Genomic DNA, 7,264 nt, shown 5'->3' with positions numbered 1-7,264 from the left:
TTCACCTAAATACTAAGCAATAGATTGTAAAGTGAAGCTATGATATCTTGCTCAATAGTTGTGCATGTCTAGAGGTACTAATGTAGATACACATAGATATGTGAGTGGAGACATGCACAAGTGAAAAGTATAGCTGTGCATGTCTTGAGGTACTAATCTACACATAGATATGCTTCCTTGTAAAGTCACAATGTAAAGGTGATGGTATTGTAAATGAGCCACAATGTAAAGGTGATGGTATTGTAAAGGAGCCACAATGTAAAGGTGATGGTATTGCGATGGAAAGTCCCTCTAAAGGTGATGGCATTGTTTAAAGTCCCACTCTCACTCTCACTCTCACTCTCTCTCACTCTCACTCTCACTCTCACTACCTCATATACGGCACACGGCATCATGTAGTAATTTATCCCTCATGGTGGGTTTATACATCTTTGTACGTGAATAGGACAACTGTCAATTCTAACAAGAGGTAGTATGTTAAAATCTCTACCCAGCTCCCAAGAGGTACGATGTGATAGCTCCCAAGAGGTGCTATGTGATATATTTTGCAGGGCTTATTACTCTCATCGTTGTTGAGAATATATATATATATATATATTTGCTCTTCTCCCTTTAAATTTTATATATTTGTGTAATTAGCGTTTTGTCTCTAAATTAATTTGGCTTTGGTGTATGGCAAAATCCTAGTGGCCACCTCGTCTTCTCATAATAATATTGGAACATGTTAAATGAGCACACACCATTCCCAAAGAGCAACTCCAGTGATGATGATTTAGAAGGTTCACCTTGATATTATGCTCCCTCATGATGCTTTCCATTACCATAATAGTATGCACATGAACTCCTCGGGTTGGGGAGACACAATCATATAGCGAGTAATCATCATGTGTAACATATCAAAGCACAAAACAAACTTGCAGCAATGTGATCGCATAAACTGTATTTAAGCACGTATATAACAAAGCATACTCAAACGTGGTTTACATTTCCCAAGGTATTTCAATTGAGACCTACGAAACAAACACAAACAAAACAAATCATATTGGCTTTTTTTGAATGCTTAAAGCTTCAACAAAATGAGGCATGTTGTGATATTAAAACATTGTTGAGACCTTCTACATTACTGCTTAGACAAATAGGGTGGACAGTGCCCCTTTTGGATAATAGCTTCTGAGGACTTTCCTTTCAGAACGCGCCATCCCTTGGCACTTCGACAAGGTGGAGTACCTTGAAGGGCCGCCTCTGGTGAAGGGAGGAGTCATGCTAGCAACATATCATGCTTGTGAGTACTATTATTATTATAATAGCTTAAAACACAAGACACACACACACACACACTTACACTTTGAAGATTCTATCTTGTTGTAAAAGCAGCTCAAAACATAATATAATATATATAATGTCGTGTTTTTGTGTTGTTTCATATGTATTATTTATAGCCGTCCCTCACTATAGCTACGTCAAGCTGCGGTGGGACGAGATGGACCACGACAAGCATTGCTTCAAGTGTACGCTCGCAAGTGTACGCTCGTGGATGGAGGCGCCCTCGGAAAACACTTCGCACACTTGGCCTACTCCTTCCAGATCCTGCCTTGCTCTGATCATGGCTCCTCCTGCGTCATGCACTTCACCGTGGAGTACCAGGACATAGGACAACACACCTTCCACGACTTCATCAAGGAGGGACTTGAGAGAATGTGCAGATCTCTTGACTCATACCTCAGCTCATCAGCTGTTTGAAACATCATCGGGACATGATGTTACAATATAATAATGGTGCGCCCTCATACATATATTATGTAGGGTAGAGGAGGTGCATACTTTCATCGTTGTTGTTGTTGAATCACTCTTCGCCCTTATATTATAATAACGGTGGATCCTCATATTATATTATACAAGGCTTATTACTCTCATCGTTGTTGAGAATATATATATATATATATATATTGTGAATGTGATGTGATGATATCTGAGTGAATGTGGTGAGATGTGAATGTGATGTGATGACATGTGAATGGATGAGATGTGATGTATTCGCTCTTCACCCTTTAAACTTCCTATATTTGTGTAATTAGCATTTTGGCCCTAAATTAATTTGGCTTTGATCCTCGTGGCCACCTCCTCTCCTCATAACAATCAATTGGAATGTGTTAAATGAGCACACACCATTCCCAAAGAGCAACTCCAGGGAAGATGATTTAGAAGGTTCACCTTGATAACATGCTGCCTCTCATGATGCTTTCCACTACCATAACATTATACTCCTCATGTTGGGGAGACACAATCATATAGCAACTAATCATCCTGTGTAACAAATCGAAGCACAAAACAAACTTGCAGAGCAATGTGATCGCATGAACCGTATTCGTGCACGTATATAACAAAGCATACTCAAACGTGGTTTACATGGCCCAGACTTGCATACTTTAGATTTCTACCTGCTCTCAACAAAACCATGAGGGTGAGATACATAAACGTTCTCATGCAAGTCACCATTCAAGATGACAGACTAGATATCCAAATGATGTGCATTCAGACCATGATGGGATGCCAAAGTAATAATGCATCTAATTGTAGTCATACAAGATGTGGATGCAAAGGTCTCATCATAATCTATACCCTTAACCCTTGAACGTAACACTTTGTAGCAAGGCTTGCCTTGTAGTGATTTCGACATTACCATCAACTTTGTACTTAAGCTTATATACCCACTTTGTACCAACAATGGCATTTTTACCATAAGGAAAATCTACTAAACACCAACTGTCATTTTTGAACATTGAGTCTTACTCGTTCTCTCCTCGTCCTACTTGGCTTGCATGCAATGGATCACTTTCTTGTGCTTCCTCAAAAGAAATAGATCCCTCTTCATTACAGATACAGGCAAACAATGAGAGCATGATCCACAAAAGGGAAGCCATGCACGTGTCCTCCTAGAGGTAAAGGAGTATTGATTTGCTATCTCGCAATGTTTGCACCAACCATTTTGGCATACTTTTCGACACCGACATGGCTGTCCTTTCCTTATCCCAACTGCATTAGCCCAAAAAGAGTGCTTTTTAGTTGGGTTTTTTGGAGTGCATCTTCCTTACCTAAGCTCCCTTACCGCTTCGAAGTATTCTTTCTAAGCTCCCTTACCGCTTTGAAGTATTCTTTCTAACTGTTTTAGACACTTAATTCCGGAGATCACAATGTCCTCTAGCCCTTTAACAGATTGCTTGTTACACCAAGAATATTTTTAGCCATGTGTGTGTGTGTTGATATTTTTAGTGCATGTGTATGTGCCCTCTACCATCACCAATGAATCGAACAAGCTCATGCAGAGTGCTAAATGATGGAGGCTTACCAGTTGATGGGTCAAGAGGGAATGAACCTCCTTGAACCCAGAAGAACAAGCTCATGCAAAGTGCTAAACGATGGAGGCTTACTAGTTGATGGGTCAAGAGGGAATAGACCTCCTTGAACCCAGAAATCTACATGCTTCTTCCCTTTTGCACGTAGAGCTTTATGAAGAATACTTCTTCATGTGCAATATTCTTTGTCAAGTACCAAGTTGATATGGTGTCTTATTCTTCGCCCTCATATTATAATAATAGTGCACCCTCATATTATATTTTGCAGGGCTTATTACTCTCATCGTTGTTGAGAATATATATATATATATATATTTGCTCTTCTCCCTTTAAATTTTATATATTTGCGTAATTAGCATTTTGGCTCTAAATTAATTTGGCTTTGGTGTATGGCAAAATCCTGGTGGCCACCTCGTCTTCTCATAACAATATTGGAACATGTTAAATGAGCACACACCATTCCCAAAGAGCAACTCCAGTGATGATGATTTAGAAGGTTCACCTTGATAACATGCTCCCTCTCACGATGCTTTCCATTACCATAACAATATGCACATGAACTCCTCAGGTTGGGGAGACACAATCATATAGCGAGTAATCATCATGTGTAATATATCGAAGCACAAAACAAACTTGCAGCAATGTGATCGCATAAACCATACTTGAGCATGTATATAACAAAGCATACTGAAATGTGCTTTACATGGCCCAGGGTTCTTCAAAGCTCATATATACAACCTGGAAATATCTTGGAATCCAATTGAGCTCGATAAGAAATCTCATGTACTTCCTCTTAGCACCTTGGCTGCACATGTTTTTTCACCCTTATACAACGGGAAAATAACTGGGACTATCTTTTGACCAACGGTTATTTATGAGATTTTTTTCATTATTATGTAGGTTACTCTGTAGGTTCACATGGTTTCACTAGCCAACTACAGCATCACAATACCTTTATCACGCTACATAAATTGTATCCTCAAATAATAATGCAATGAGCCTAAATATGTCATCTCAAATCACACGTGTAATTCAACCTTAGAGGTTGAAATCTTCTCCTCTCATTAGGACATGTGAGTAGCATGTCGCCAATGTATAAAATGATAACAATTTTTTTCTTCTTTAGTCCTCTTAGCAAAGAGGCTACTCTCAGTTGGAATGTTATAAAAACCATTTATAACCAAGTATGCATTTATTTTCTCGTTCCCTAAACTTGCATACTTTAGATTTCTACCTGCTCTGAACAAAACCATGAGGGTGAGATACATAAATGTCCTCATGCAAGTCACCATTCAAGATGACAGACTGGATATCCAAATGATGTGCATTCAAACCATGATGGGATGCCAACGTAATAATGCATCTAATTGTAGTCATACAAGATGTGGATGCAAAGGTCTCATCATAATCTATACCCTTAACCCTTGAGCGTAACACTTTGTAGCAAGGCTTGCCTTGTAGTGACCTCGAAATTACCATCAACTTTGTACTTAAGCTCATATACCCACTTTGTACCAACAATGGCATGTTTACCATAATGAAAATCTACTAAACACCAACTGTCATTTTTGAACATTGAGTCTTACTCGTTGTCGGGAGGCTGGGAAAAGAAGAAATGCCTCTATAGCTACCTACCCAGCAGCCTTGGAAGACACAACAAACACAAGGGGCACCACCAGCATAATGCTGGACACAGAAATCTCTCAAAATACCACACGGATTCAAGCCAGAATATACACCAGCACCTTCAATTCAGAACCCTTAGATTCCCTTTCTTTCTCAACTCACTCAGCTCACCATGACTGGCTATTCTTTATTTCGTTGCCCACATACCCATTGCTCACAACACTTACACTAAGAACCATTTCCCCGCTCTCTTAACACCATATGCACACACCCAACGCTTGTACAGTGGAAAGAAAAGTTGCTTAAGACTTATTGCATAACACTAGTTACAAGGCCCACTTCAGAGACAAATCCGAACACACATGTCCTTAATCAGATGGCAGGCCAAGACTTTTATTTGCACAAGTCTCCAAAGAAAAACTTTCTTCTCCACAGCCGGCGTCAACACCGGCGCTCCTGGCTCCCCTCGTGGATGTCTCCTAGTGACAGCTACGTGTCGTAGTAGGGGACCACCTTCTTGGCAACTTCAGTCCCGCAGTTGTCGTCGCCTCCAGCAGCAGCCACACCTCTTTGCCTTCCCTCGATCACTCGATCCGCCTTTTTCACAAGGCAGCCACTCTCCAGCTGTTGCCAACTTCCCAAGCGACTACTATCAGCCTCCTCAGCACACCTATCAGAGAAGCATGCTCTCCCACCAGGCGGCTCGTACCCTTCTCCACGCTGGCTCTCTTCGCCCACACATAGTCTCATAGCTTAACACCTCTCCGTTTGCTCTCTCTCCCAGTCTCCTCTGTCCAGTGGCCACCTTTATTTTGTTTCTGGTCCCATCGAATCCTCAGCCAGCTCTCTACAAGGTGCCTTTGTTTGCTCTCCATGCTTCGCCTGAGAGACCTGCAAATCTGTATAGGCCACCTTCTCTCTTGTCTGCAGTTCCCGGCTCTTCCCCTTCGTTGCTCACACCAACTCGAGACCCTCTCCAACTCTTCGCCAAGCGGCCTCCAGCTCCGTAGGCTACTCTCTCACAAGGCCTGCGCCTCACCAGGTACCCGCTGCGCCTTAGCTTCTGCAGTATCACCAGCTTCCTTTCGTACTTCAAGGCGGCCAACCTCCTCTTTCTCTCCTTACCGTGGTCTCTAGAGTCTCACCAACCAGGCTCTTCTTTTTTCACAAGGCGGCTCTGTCATTCCTTCACACCTCCTCGCCAACTTCTAGAGGCCGCGTTGGCGAACAAGCTGGCAGCCAAAAGAAGCGCCAGTTGTCTCCTCACTTGGTGGTTTATTATATGATATATATACTTTTTTTTTAAAAGGTGTTTTCCATGCTATACTTCAATGTCCATCAAGGCCTTCATCAGGATTTTTTGAGCACCGGAATCCACACCAACACCACTTCTCAACACCATGGCTATTATGCCCAAACCCTCTGCAATGTGGAGACATACGGCCATTCCAAACCTGAAAGACCCTCCAAACTCAAGCACAAGAGCAATTTATATTTTGCTGGTGTCCCTTGTAGATTTCAATATTTACAGTCTAAATTGGGCTCTCTCTCCACGTAAACCAGCATATAAACATCCATTTCCACCAGAGCTCATCAAAACCCTATTATTGACACCCTCATGCTCTTCCACCTCTTACTTGCACACATCCAAAAGACCCTCTTGACAAATAGAAAGCTCATATAATAAGAACTTCAAATCTTCAGCAGCTGCTCCAAAGAAAAATACATGCACTAACTCACTCCAAAGCCATTCAGTCTGTACATTTCCCAGGGCATTCAGGGCAAAGTTTACTTGCACACCACGCATCCCATATGTACACGGACTCAAAACACCTTTACAAAATTTTGCCTGACACTCGTCCTCTCCTCGTCCTACTTGGCTTGCATGCAATGGATCACTTTGTTGTGCTTCCTCAAAAGAAATAGATCCCACTTCATTACATATATTGGCAAACAATGAGAGCATGATCCACAAAAGGGAAGCCATGCACGTATCCTCCTGGAGGTAAAGGAGTATTGATTTGCTATCACGCAATGTTTGCACCAACCATTTTGGCATACTCTTCGACACCGACATGGCTGTCCTTTCCTTATCCCAACTGCATTAGCCCAAAAAGAGTGCTTTTTAGTTGGGTTTTTTGGAGTGCATCTTCCTTACCTAAGCTCCCTTACCGCTTCGAAGTATTCTTTCTAAGCTCCCTTACCGCTTTGAAGTATTCTTTCTAACTGTTTTAGACACTTAATTCCGGAGATCACAATGTCCTCTAGCCCTTTAACAGATTGCT

General features: G+C 41.6%; 1 pseudogene; it reads left to right on the top strand.

Annotated features, from left to right (window-relative positions):
- Positions 1–721: 721 nt before the first annotated feature.
- Positions 722–1,984, top strand: LOC147606526 (pathogenesis-related protein 1-like; annotated as a pseudogene).
- The last annotated feature ends 5,280 nt before the right edge of the window (positions 1,985–7,264 follow it).

Source organism: Cibotium barometz, chromosome 57, assembly GCF_041138505.1.
Source record: "Cibotium barometz isolate CiBa-2024 chromosome 57, ASM4113850v1, whole genome shotgun sequence".
Lineage (NCBI taxonomy): Eukaryota > Viridiplantae > Streptophyta > Polypodiopsida > Cyatheales > Cibotiaceae > Cibotium > Cibotium barometz.
Note: the sequence above shows the minus strand (reverse complement) of the source record. Positions and strands in the feature narration are given on the sequence as shown.